The 11,907-nt window shown below is 34.1% G+C and overlaps 1 protein-coding gene across 1 annotated transcript in view; it reads right to left on the bottom strand.

The window, feature by feature from the left end:
* LOC145693474 (uncharacterized) overlaps nucleotides 1–11,907 on the bottom strand; it is a 76,657-nt gene that overhangs the window by 39,703 nt on the left and 25,047 nt on the right. The window lies entirely within an intron of this gene.

The following is an 11,907-nucleotide window of genomic DNA, read 5'->3' as shown; positions in this document are numbered from 1 at the left end:
TAATCACATTTTCAGTAATTTTAGTCGACCTTCTCTTCCCCAGCTAAGCAAACATAAGCAGATGATCTACCTTCAAAACCAGACGTTAAAATGTCTGGTAACTTTTCCTCTTACTAGTCCTACTCTCTGTACTATTAAGATTATTTTGGAGTGAGGAAAGGAGTCCTTTGTCGATGAATGTGATTCAAGCAGACCTTAAAATTCGCTTTGATATCGACCTGTCGTGCACGGAAGTTGCTGAAGAGTTGAATGCAGGAAAATTTGCTGAACCTATTAAAACTGCTATAGGTCAACAAAAGTACATTTTCAAGAGCGCAGCTAGCACTGCTTCATTCTCAGCTACATCTTCCAATTAAATAATGCATACAGGTCCAGAAAAAGTATGTAGGGATTATGAAACATTACCAGCTCCAGTGAAGCTGCTAAGGTATTTTTTAAGTATATTTTGTGTATGCCATACTTATATTTGCTTTTTCTGTTTTAAATACGATCTATTATTGATGGTAGACTACAAAAATTACGTGTGCTGACTCAACCAAAACTGAAATAAGTATGTTTCATAAATGCTTCCAAAGTAACTAAATTCGAAATCCGAACCGTTCAATTTTATGTCAAGTAACTTTCAGATTGTTCACATTTTTGACGAGCGATGATGTCACAATCTTAAGAGTCTTCATCCCGCCGAAATTAAAATACCGCTAATTTTACAGTAATTATGTGATATCTTCAAATAGATAAAAGATAATCGAAATGTGGAACAAGAGCGCCCTAGACAATATTATTTTACATGAGAAACCGTTATCACGACTCAGTTATCTGCTTTCGATTTCGAGCCATTTTGAAAATCGGCATTTATTTTCGCGTTTCTAAACAGCTGAAAACGGAAAACCACTAGGAGACTTGTGATAACGGTACCTCACGCAAAATAATATTGTCTAGGGCGCTCTTGTTCCATATTTCAATTATCTTTTATCTATTTGAAGATATCACATAATTACTGTAAAATTAGCGGTATTTTAATTTCGCCGGGATGAAGACTCTTAAGAATATACGTACTCCAGGAAGGTGTCCGGTATTCAATTTTCAAAAGTTGGTAATGCTATTTATAAACCGCCTACACGGAACTTTAATCTAAAAACTTCATGTCTTTCTGCGGCAATGGATCTTTCGTTTTCTTAAGACATAAACAGAGAGAATAAAAACAAAACGGTAATAACTCGCTCCCAAATATTATTTCAAGAAGATACACGTGCTTCTCTCTCTACTACACATCGCAAACAAGCATCTCAGAATTGTTTAAGAATAACCTCCAGCATTGTTATTACTGTAATTAATATAAACGCATGGTGTCTTTTGTATTAATTAAACGTAATCTTGTCAACAATAGTAATGAAGAAAGTTCAAAGGAGTAAATATTGTGTTGAAAGAAATGTTATTTATTTTTCTTTCAGCCAGCGACTTTTTCTAAATGATTAGTCACGCAACGTTTTCTTCCAGGAAGCAAAGATAAACAGTATATATTCATTAAGTATCAAGATTCGTGTGCTAGCCGTCAGCCGACCAAAACAACAGAACAAAATCGAACGTGAAAGGAAAATAATTAACATATGTGGACCTCTTTTTTTTTATTTTTACATGCTTATACTTTCTTTCTTTCTTTCTTTCCTTGTGACTGTGAAAGGTATCATTTTCATTTGGTTGATCTATACGTTAAACATACTTGTTAAACTTATGTAGACACTCCTCATTTTCTCGCAAGAAATCTTTTCAGGGAAAGAAAAAGCAAGCTGTGCGTTTTGCAACTGTATTTATTGTTGTTATCAAAATGTAAGAAAGTTGATGTGCTTGTTTTCCTTTCTTCTCACATTTTTATGACTAAAAATCGTCACTCGCATCATAATTATTTTAAACGACTTTAGAAATATATATAACATTATATTTTTTTATTACATGAGAAAACATGGTATTTAAAAATATTTTACAAAAGACTTCTTTTTAATAAATACCTAGTAAGCTACAAATAAGGAAAATTTTCAAGAGACAAACAAAATTTACAAGTTATATATATATATATATATATATATATATATATATATATATATATATATATATATATATATATATATATATATATATATATAGGGTGATCGAAAACAACACCAAAAAGAAACTTCGGGAAATGAATACTAACACTAAAACATTATATATATGGTCGCATGAGAACCAGAGGAACTTAACTCCATTTTTGTAGGTTTACAGGAGAGAGGACAAAAATATTATTTTCTTAGAAATATGTGTTTTTAATAAGATGGTAATGGAGCTACATTACAACAGATGATCGACAAGGAGAACAGATGGCGTTACATTCCATTTATACCAAGTGGGGCTTTCAAAATTATGTCCAAACATGAAGAAAACGAAAGCCGCATTTTCGGGGTTACGTTTCTCTTACTCATGCGACGGTATAATATGTATAAGTTTGAGAGTACAGAAATGCGTCATTTCGGAGTAATGATCAGCTGATGAGCTGAAAAATCGGAACAGAATAAAAAGGATAGCAACTCTGAAAAAATGTCAGATAATGGTCGGATAAAAGAACATGGTGATTATAATGTGCTTATGTTCCACTAATGTACCAGTGCATATGAAATTGTGGCAATTTTCAGTTTCTGGTCTACCTCTTTTCGTTCTTAGAAGACCTCATAGATTTCCTAGTATCTTACGAGGCTAATCCTGTCGCTTTCCCTATTCCACATCTACTAGTACATTAATTACGTCTAGATTCGTGAGTTATGATCCTTTATTTTTTCGTACTGCCAATTTTTGAGTAGTTTATACAAATATCTCCGAAATAACAGATTAGTGCATGCACATTGCCCAGTAAGCAAGCACGCCTACAGTAAGTCTAATTTTGCCCTTAATTTTCCTTCATAGACTTAACCTTAGAAATCCTCTCTGTGTGTGACTTTCCCAAGTGTAGATTTCAAGTCATACTTCTAGTCCTGATAGCTTTGACGTATAAATCTGTGTATGCTTAGACCAGATAAAAGAATGAAGGCTGCGCAAGAATGCTTGCGTTTTGTAGACTTAGCCTTAAAGGTTCTCCCCTTGTATGGCTTTCCCAAGTGTAAATTTTAAGTCATGCTTGACAAGTGTTTCAATTTAAAGGAATTTTAAGGCTAACCTTATATTATGTATTATTGTCAAGTCTGAAACAAGCTTGCAATCGAGGACCTAGCAAGTTTACTGTAGCCTTTGTTAAGTTCGGGGCCATAAAAATGCAAACTTGTGCAAGCCTATAGACTTAGCCTTGAAGATTTGAGTAAGGCGATTAAAAGTCTAGAATTCTATTACGCTGGTCTGTAATTTTTTCATGGTTTTGTGTAAGGATTGATTTCCCGAAGATTTTGGTTTTGTTTTACTAAGCACCCTGTATATACTATTTTCGGGAGATGTTAGTGTGAGAAATTTCATTTAGGCCTACGGGGGACTTTGAGGCTGATGACTACATAAAGCCCTCTCCCTTCACGGAATGAACCTAAGTATATCTGATATTTCTTCACAAAAGCCGATGATATTAGATTGTGAATAAGAGAGATGGAGAAGAGAAAATGAAACAATTTAGAATTGTCGGGGAGAGAAATTCATAGCTCCAGGAAAGAATTATTCTCCGGTTACCCTCTAAAATCATCAATGATTGTGTAATTATTTTTATTTAAATTGAGCTTGTCTTTCCGCATCAATCATTTATTATATTTGTTCTAATTTAATAATTATTGTAAGATTAACTTTTAGAATCGACAGTTAACGGTGGTGGAGGGATTTGAATTATTATTACTTCTAAATCTATTTATATTAGTAGTACTAAAATTTTTAAATTATTTTATTCGGATATCCACGTTATGAATTAACACTCTCCACCTTATACATTTTTTTTTAATAATTATTGTTTTGGTAGATGTGAAGAAAATTCTTTTTTCTGTATGTTTGTGTAACAATTTTACTGTTGGTCTTAGATCTGCTCATGTCTGCCTTGAGTTTCCGTGAAAGTATATTCCCTTTAGGTAGTTATATGTATCAATATATGAAATAATGAATGGAATTGTTACTGTTTTTGTTTTCCATTTGTTCTTTCTTCTTTCATTCTAATTTTAACGATTAAATTTGAAAATTTGTGAAGCTTTTCATTGCATTCTTTTCATATGCATTCTGGTTTTCTTTATTCTGTATTCTTCTTGTTTACTGTACCGGTGTAATTTATGGTTCTTCTCGTTAGTTACCCAACTTATTAGCTCAAGCAAGTTTCCCATCATCCATTATTATTATTATTATTATTATTATTATTATTATTATTATTATTATTATTATTATTATTATTATTATTATTATTATTATTATTATTATTATTATTATTATTATTATTATTATTATTATTATTATTATTTACGAATTACTCGTTCAGGCTGCAAAAGTTTGTTATAGAGATCATTAGATTGCTGCTCAATAAACACAAACAAGAATTGTAAATACTTTCTCTTACAAAGAAGAAGTTAGCTTCAGAAAATTAAAATCAGTCTATAGTTCAGAAAAATATTCGTAGGTACTTAAAAAGTAACTGGCAGTATTTGTTGGGTTGCAACTTAGATAAAGTAATTTTCACTTGTTTCTATATGTGCTCTTCCGGTCAACTCGTAGTCATTCGTATGTTATCATTCACCACACAGCCAAGCTTCCAATCAAGGTCCATACGGTATGCGTATGCTTCTGTGAACACGGCTTCTTCAGCATTTTTCCTTATTTAGTTATCTTGAATCTATTAATTTCATTATTGTTCCCATTACTACTACTAGTCATTATTATTATTGCTAGTTGTTGCGCCCAAAGCTTTGGCCTGCTGTACATTATAGGTTGAAATAGTGATTAATTAAATGGTTTAATTATTTACATTCAAAAAATCTATTTCATTTACAATAATTACATAGGTATTACTATTTGAGTTTGACCACCACTTCCCCCAGACTCCACATTATATTTTTGATTTCAATTTTTCAAGGAAATCGTTACATACAAGGACCTCGTTCAGTAGGTAGCGGCTTCCATTAGCATTCGCCAGGCAAGTGATAGCCCATGTAGCAGTATCCATTAAATTCCGGCATGCAAGCACACGTAGCAGTATCTATTAGCGTCCGGCAAGGAAGAGATAGCGCATGTAGAGCATCCATTAGCATCCGGCAGGCAAGTGATAATGCATGTAGCAGCATCCATTAGCGTCCGGCATGCAAGTGATAACGCATGTAGCGGCATCCTTTAGTGTTCGGCAGGCAAGTGATAGTGCGCACGTAGTGACACATACTAACGTGATTGTTTACTACATTAGGAATTGATGCAACACATACCGAGACGGTTGCCGTTGATTATAAGAAAATATCATTGTACCCTTTGTCTTTCTACATTCAACCTACAAATCTCTTATGCAAGATTGTATAATATTGCAGAATAGCGCAACATACAGACTGATATATTTCCCTTTTATAATCAGGATTCTTATTCTTCTTATCTATTTTTGAAATAGGCAGAGAAGAGAAGTTTTCGCAAGTATGTACAAATACATAATGTTCGTATTTTCCATTAAAAAAACACAGCTAAATCTGTGATATAATCATAACAGCTCTTCAGTCACAAAATGAATTAAACTAGGATCTAGAAACATTATTACATTATTTTTAGAGTTTGTTCGTTCGATGGTCTTTTCAGGGCTAGCAAAGATCTAAACAATGTACTACGTCACTTAGTTGGAGAACGTTGAAATATTCTACTAATGATGTAGATCCCCATTACGGAATATAGAAAACAATAACGCTATATTATTTTCTTAAATAAATCATAATTGAATAGCATTTTTGTACACTGTAATTTTTCTTTACATTCAAAATCACAAAGTTACTTGACGTTAGCTGTAAAAAAAAAAAAAAAAAAATGTTGAATTTTTATATATGTGCCCTAGGATTTTACCTATGTATTACGCTCGTTGTGTTGAAAACTGAAAAAGCTTTAAAAACGTTAAACTACAGTTTTAAAAAAGGTGCCCTGCCCCCCCCCCCCCACACACACACACAAGGCAAGAAACAAAATAAACACTAGTGAAAAGAACGTGAGACAAGGAGCTAGCAAAGAAGAAAGTATGATAACCAGACTTATTACATTTCCTTAAATAACATGGAGAATGGCAATCTTATACGTATCTGCTAACAAGTCATCACTGGAACAATTCCAAATAAAAAATAAAAAGTAAATGGCCGACCACACATTTCTTTATAAAAGTAAGAGGCAAAGTGAAATGTAGCATCATCAAATAATGATGCCACACCCAGCTATCTTTAAATTAAAATGTAATCTTTTTTTGTTTGTTTATTGTGGATTTCATTACTTCTTTTTATTGATGGCATGAAAGAAATATCGAGTGGGCTTCGAATGCGTGACTCAAATATATATTGTCTGTGAAGTGAATATATATTTTACAAGGAACTCCCTTTATTCATCTAATCTGCATCTAACAAAACAAAGAAACGTGTAGTACATAGAGAAAAGGATAAACAATCAATAGTGGGTGATATTTTTTAAACAAATATTTACGTTTAATTATACACGGTGTCCATAAATTATCTTTACAATTTGAAAAGAAATCACTAAAAATGCACATCACCTGATATGTAATTGAAATTTGTTTTATTGTACTTAGTATTAAAGTTTGTACTAATGGTTAATTTGTGTGTTTGAAGTAACACTGTAAAAAAGAGATGGCCCAAATTTGAGAATGACTACTCTCAAAGAAATGGCACAATGTGTGGCCTAGTTCACTGTAATAAAATCGGACACAGATTGAGCGAAAATTCAGGGCTAAGTATGAAAAACAACCAACATTAGGTCAATCAATTCGTAAGTGGCACAAGAAATTCATGGTGACCGGCTCAGTTCAGGATAAAACAAGGAGTGAACGACAATGAGTATCACAAGAATTCATCGAACCTTGATTTTTTGACTGGATAGGTGACACCACAACTGGCTAAACTTCAATCAACCATTATTTATCAGCACTGTAGTGCACTACCACGTTGAAGCATACATGATCGTGAGTTCCTGGAGCAAACATTTTCCGATCGGTGGATTGGATGGGACAGCCCAATTCCCTGACCACCTCGTTCACTGGACATAACACCCTTAGCTTTCTTTCTGTGGGGCTATGTAAAAGACATTGTGTATTGAACAAAGGTAAGGGAAAAAATGAAATGAAATGAAATGAAATCTTTGAGTTTTACGTCCCATGGTTATGCTGGTTAGGCTAAAGGAGACGGTGATGATGAGGAATGAATGAAATGGTGGAATGAAGAAAGTGGGAGGAAACGGGAGAATCCCGAGAAAACCCACGCACACGGTGTTTGTCCACCACAAAGTTTACTTGGCGGGGGCTGGGATCGAAAAGGTAAGGGACATTATTGACCTCAACCAATGGACCACTGACACAATTGCCAGCATTGAGAAGGCTATGCTACTGCGGACATAGCAGGAAATCAAATTTTGCCTTGATGTCCTTCTTGCAACCAATTGTGTCCATATTGAGGTTTATTAATTGATGGAAAAATACTTCACTATATAATGCTGCTTTGTGACTAAGTTCCATATGCTTATGTCTTTATGTGTGCTTGAAATAAAATCTTAAAACTGTAAAGATAATTTAAGGGCACTCTGTATATGTATAAAATGTAAGTATTAGATTTATCTTCATCACTAATTTATATTTCGGCTTAAGCTGTAGAGATAAGCGGACCACAACTTAAGAATCGTTTATCTAGATTAATGATTAGCGTTCTATGTTAGCAATTGGGAAGTCCCGCATTCGAATCTTAAGTTCGCTATATTTGGCTTTCCCCTATTTTAACAGGATAATGGTACTTTAATATAGTATATAATTATGTCTTGGCAATCAAAATATGCCTTCCTTTCTGTCATTGTTAATATATCCAGTGTAAAATAGCCTTCCGGCTTCCTATATAACACTGTATATAAATAAATAACAAGAAAATAACGTATAGTTTAATGATGCGTAATCAAATGTTTTATTTATTTATTTATTATTATTTATTTAAGCTATAGGCCACATTAATTTTAACTAATTCCTTGGCTTAAGAAGCTCGAAGGTTCATCATCTCAGAAAAAAATCCAATTTAATCATATTATGTGTCAAGCAAAGATGGCTGCTTCTATTATCTTCTTCTGGATCTACGAAAAGATTTCACTTCCAAAAGCTTTCCGGTTAAATAGAAACTAATAAAATACAAGAATCTCCTTTTTTATTTTTATGTTTTGTATTACTAAGCAAACCTTCTTATATCATAGCCCACTTAGGGACAGGTAAAATCTTCTAAATTTATCAAGACATTAGTGATGCCCTATAATTTACATTTTCTTTTAGAGTGATAGAAATACTGAAATCTAAAATACAGCCGCAATATCTTAGTACTCTATTATTACTCTATTATACTATTACTCTATTAAGTACTCTATTATTAATCTGTTTCCCTGCAGTCTATCGGGTCTGCGTCAATGTGAATTTGTCATTGCAGATTTAAAATTACGTTTGGCCGACCTAGACTAGTAGTAAATTATAGAGGAACTATGACCATGATCTCTCCCACAGACGCATATTATTGTGAAACTGCCTATATCAATAGTAGCAGTAAATTAGATCCCGAACTGCAATTCTTGTTCTGCATGTCAAGCAACACACCGCTCGGTATTTGAACGACAATAAATTGCGAATTGAACTGACAAAAATCTTGCAACAACCTGCCAATTTTTGACGTGTAGAATGTAGAGCACTGTACTCATTCTTCTTTGATCAAATCACTCATTGTACACATACTAACGGATATACTACAACATGTACTGTAACTGAAGTTTGTGGCTTGCAACAAAACTGCGTTGTTACCATAATACTGTTTATACTTGGTAGTGTTTAGTTGGTACGGAAGTCGGTCAGTGTTGAGAAAGTGCTGCTGCTCTTAGACCAGCTACTCCACACCCTAAGCTATGAAAATGCTCCACTTTTTCCTCCTCTGGAATCTGGCGACCTTCCAAAAGTTCATATAGCAGCAATGATTTTGGTAACTGCAACATAACGATAGACCAAAAGGAAAGAAAAGACTATAAGCTTCCCGCTCCACGAGTATCTACAACAGGTAAAGTACTTCTTCTGGATTCATCTAAATTCCAAGTCATAGCCCCGTCTTGGAGGCATAATTGAAGCCTAAACGAACGAATCAGGATTTTTTCCTTGACGAATAACTCCATCAGCATCAGCAGACATACCAAGCAACAACTTTCACTTGTTTGCTCCGACTTCTCCGCCCTTTCTGCGCTACGATGATATGTTCTTTTAGACGGATCGTAACACGTTTATATTTATACATATGTATAACTCACGTTTGTTGCATGTGCGGGCTAAAAAGACAAAAGTTTTTCTGTTAGACCATCCTTACGTACATGATATATAATGTATGAAATATTTTTAAATGTAGGTTAGGGGAGATGTTTTCATGAGATGAACGTCTTTTTTTCCTTTATGTACAATATTATGAATATATACCATTGGATACTAGTTCTCGTTCACACACGTATATATATGTAACACACGCTTCTGTACTTGTGAGGCAGGAAGTTAGTCAAGAGAAAACACTTCCCCGAAATATATTTGATAATAATATGTGGAGCGTATAAAGAAGCTTAACCTTTCTCCTATTTTATCCATTACTGAATATGCCTTCCTGTTCCGATATCTGAATCAAGAACATTACTTAAAAAATGACGTTCTCTGACGAAATTCGTATTAGGTAAGTTTCGTTTATTTATATATATAGTGTATAGGAGTCAAACTGAATACAGACTTTGGCTGAGCTTCATGGAACAAATAACTAGAACTGGTTTTAAATAAGTAGCTACAATCTGAAGGTGCAGAGAGGTTCCTGTCTAAAAGTTTGACCTTGATAAAATCGATAAGGCTCAATTCTTCCTGAGACCTTACCGAGTTTTTGAAGTACTTTCCAGCATTTAAAGTTATACATATATTCAAGGACTATCAGTATCACATTTGTTGTTGTATTCAGAATAGTAAAAATAAAATATTTTCAAAAGTTCCACATCAATGAAAGGCGACAATGTTTTCAATAACATGAAAATAGCACTGAAAGTACTATATGTGTACGTATGTTGTAATTTACTGTTGTATTTTTTTTTTTTTTTTTACCAAGTCAATTAAAAGAAACAGAACTAGTTTTGAACTAGAGAAACTACTAAAAATATTTACTTAAAGGCTGTTTTCCTTACCCTTCATTTTTCTGTTAAGAATAAACCACTTTTCAATTTATCTTAAACTATATAGGCTAGTACTGCACAGAATTTTAAAAAATTACGTAATCTGTATCATGCGAAATAGTTTAGTTTAACGTACCACGATTGTGTCCGTTAGGCTAAGGAGGATAAATGATTAAGGCAAGTGAATGATGTTGGAAGAATTGGTGGAATGAAAAAGTGGGAGGAAACGGGAGTACCTCGAGAAAACCCATGATCACGATGTTGTCCACTACAAACTTACTTGACTGGAGGATCGAAGCAGAGACTCACACATCAGAGGTAAACGCTCTACTCGTGCCCCTGTATCATGCGAATTATATATGTAATGACTTAATAGTTATATAATAGTTTTTCTCAAGTTCTTCCTCCTAAAAAAATGAATGCCAAGATGACTTTTTAAAACGATATTTTGTCTATCATACGAGGTTCATGTCATTGCAATGCTATCATATTCTTCCTGAATATTACTAAAAATGTTATATTCATCCCTACTGTGTTGAAACAATGATCGTGCCATGCCTACTTTGTGATACGCGAATACCACATAAGTGGGTTTGTCTTGGGTAATTCGAGTTTATCATTTTATAAATAACTTTGTTATTATGCGTGTACATTCATCATATCTCCAATCCTTAAGCAAACAAACTTAAGATTCCTTTATTTGACATATTGCACAGGACTAATGAAAATGCATTTTGTTACACTGTTTCACTCGCGTCTGGTGCTAATTGATGTTGAGTGACATTTAGTTATGCATGAAGAAAATTCTAACAATGTAAAGCTTCTTACGCTTCAAATATTACATTCCTCGTCAATAAACAGCAAGCGCTTCTTGCCTTTAATATCAGAGAGGCAGATTTGATCACCATTCGGAATAAATGCGATTTGGAACTTAAGTTACAGATTTGTGTTTCATTGTAACCTTATTTTCACACTGTAGAGCTAGACTGTAGAACTAGACTAAAAACCAGCAACATTAAGGACAAGAAATGGGAAGGAATTTCCGGGAGAGTCTTCAGGAGTGTCAGCAGAGACTAGTGGCCTATGTGTTCATTTCTTAGATACGCAAGTGGACTTGAAAATACAGTGTGTATTAATACTCGCAATACTGGATCATCAACTAGCATTCTAATTATGTATGGAGGGAAATACGCTTCATCCAGCACACCGCTGTCTTCATTCAGGGGAGTTTGATTCGCGCATGCTACATTTGTAACGATGTCAATTCTTCCTTCGATCTTATCTAGACTTTTCGGAACCCTATCTTACAAGAAGGATAACGGACCCACGTACCTCCAGGACAATCCAGCATGTTTTCCTCGGTATAAGTTTTCTACCTTGGCTTGCTAGGTCTCTGAACCTAAGCATTACCGAGTGCGAGTAGAGCATATTGAGAAGGCAACTGATCACTAGATCCTATAACGACTATCGCCCAACTACGCACAGCCAAATGTACAGCAACGGTACGATCGGGGTTTCTCACTAGTGTACAGCTAGTCG

Source organism: Thermobia domestica, chromosome 1 (assembly GCF_964235325.1).
Source record: "Thermobia domestica chromosome 1, izTheDome1.hap1.1, whole genome shotgun sequence".
Classification (NCBI taxonomy): domain Eukaryota; kingdom Metazoa; phylum Arthropoda; class Insecta; order Zygentoma; family Lepismatidae; genus Thermobia; species Thermobia domestica.
Note: the sequence above shows the minus strand (reverse complement) of the source record. Positions and strands in the feature narration are given on the sequence as shown.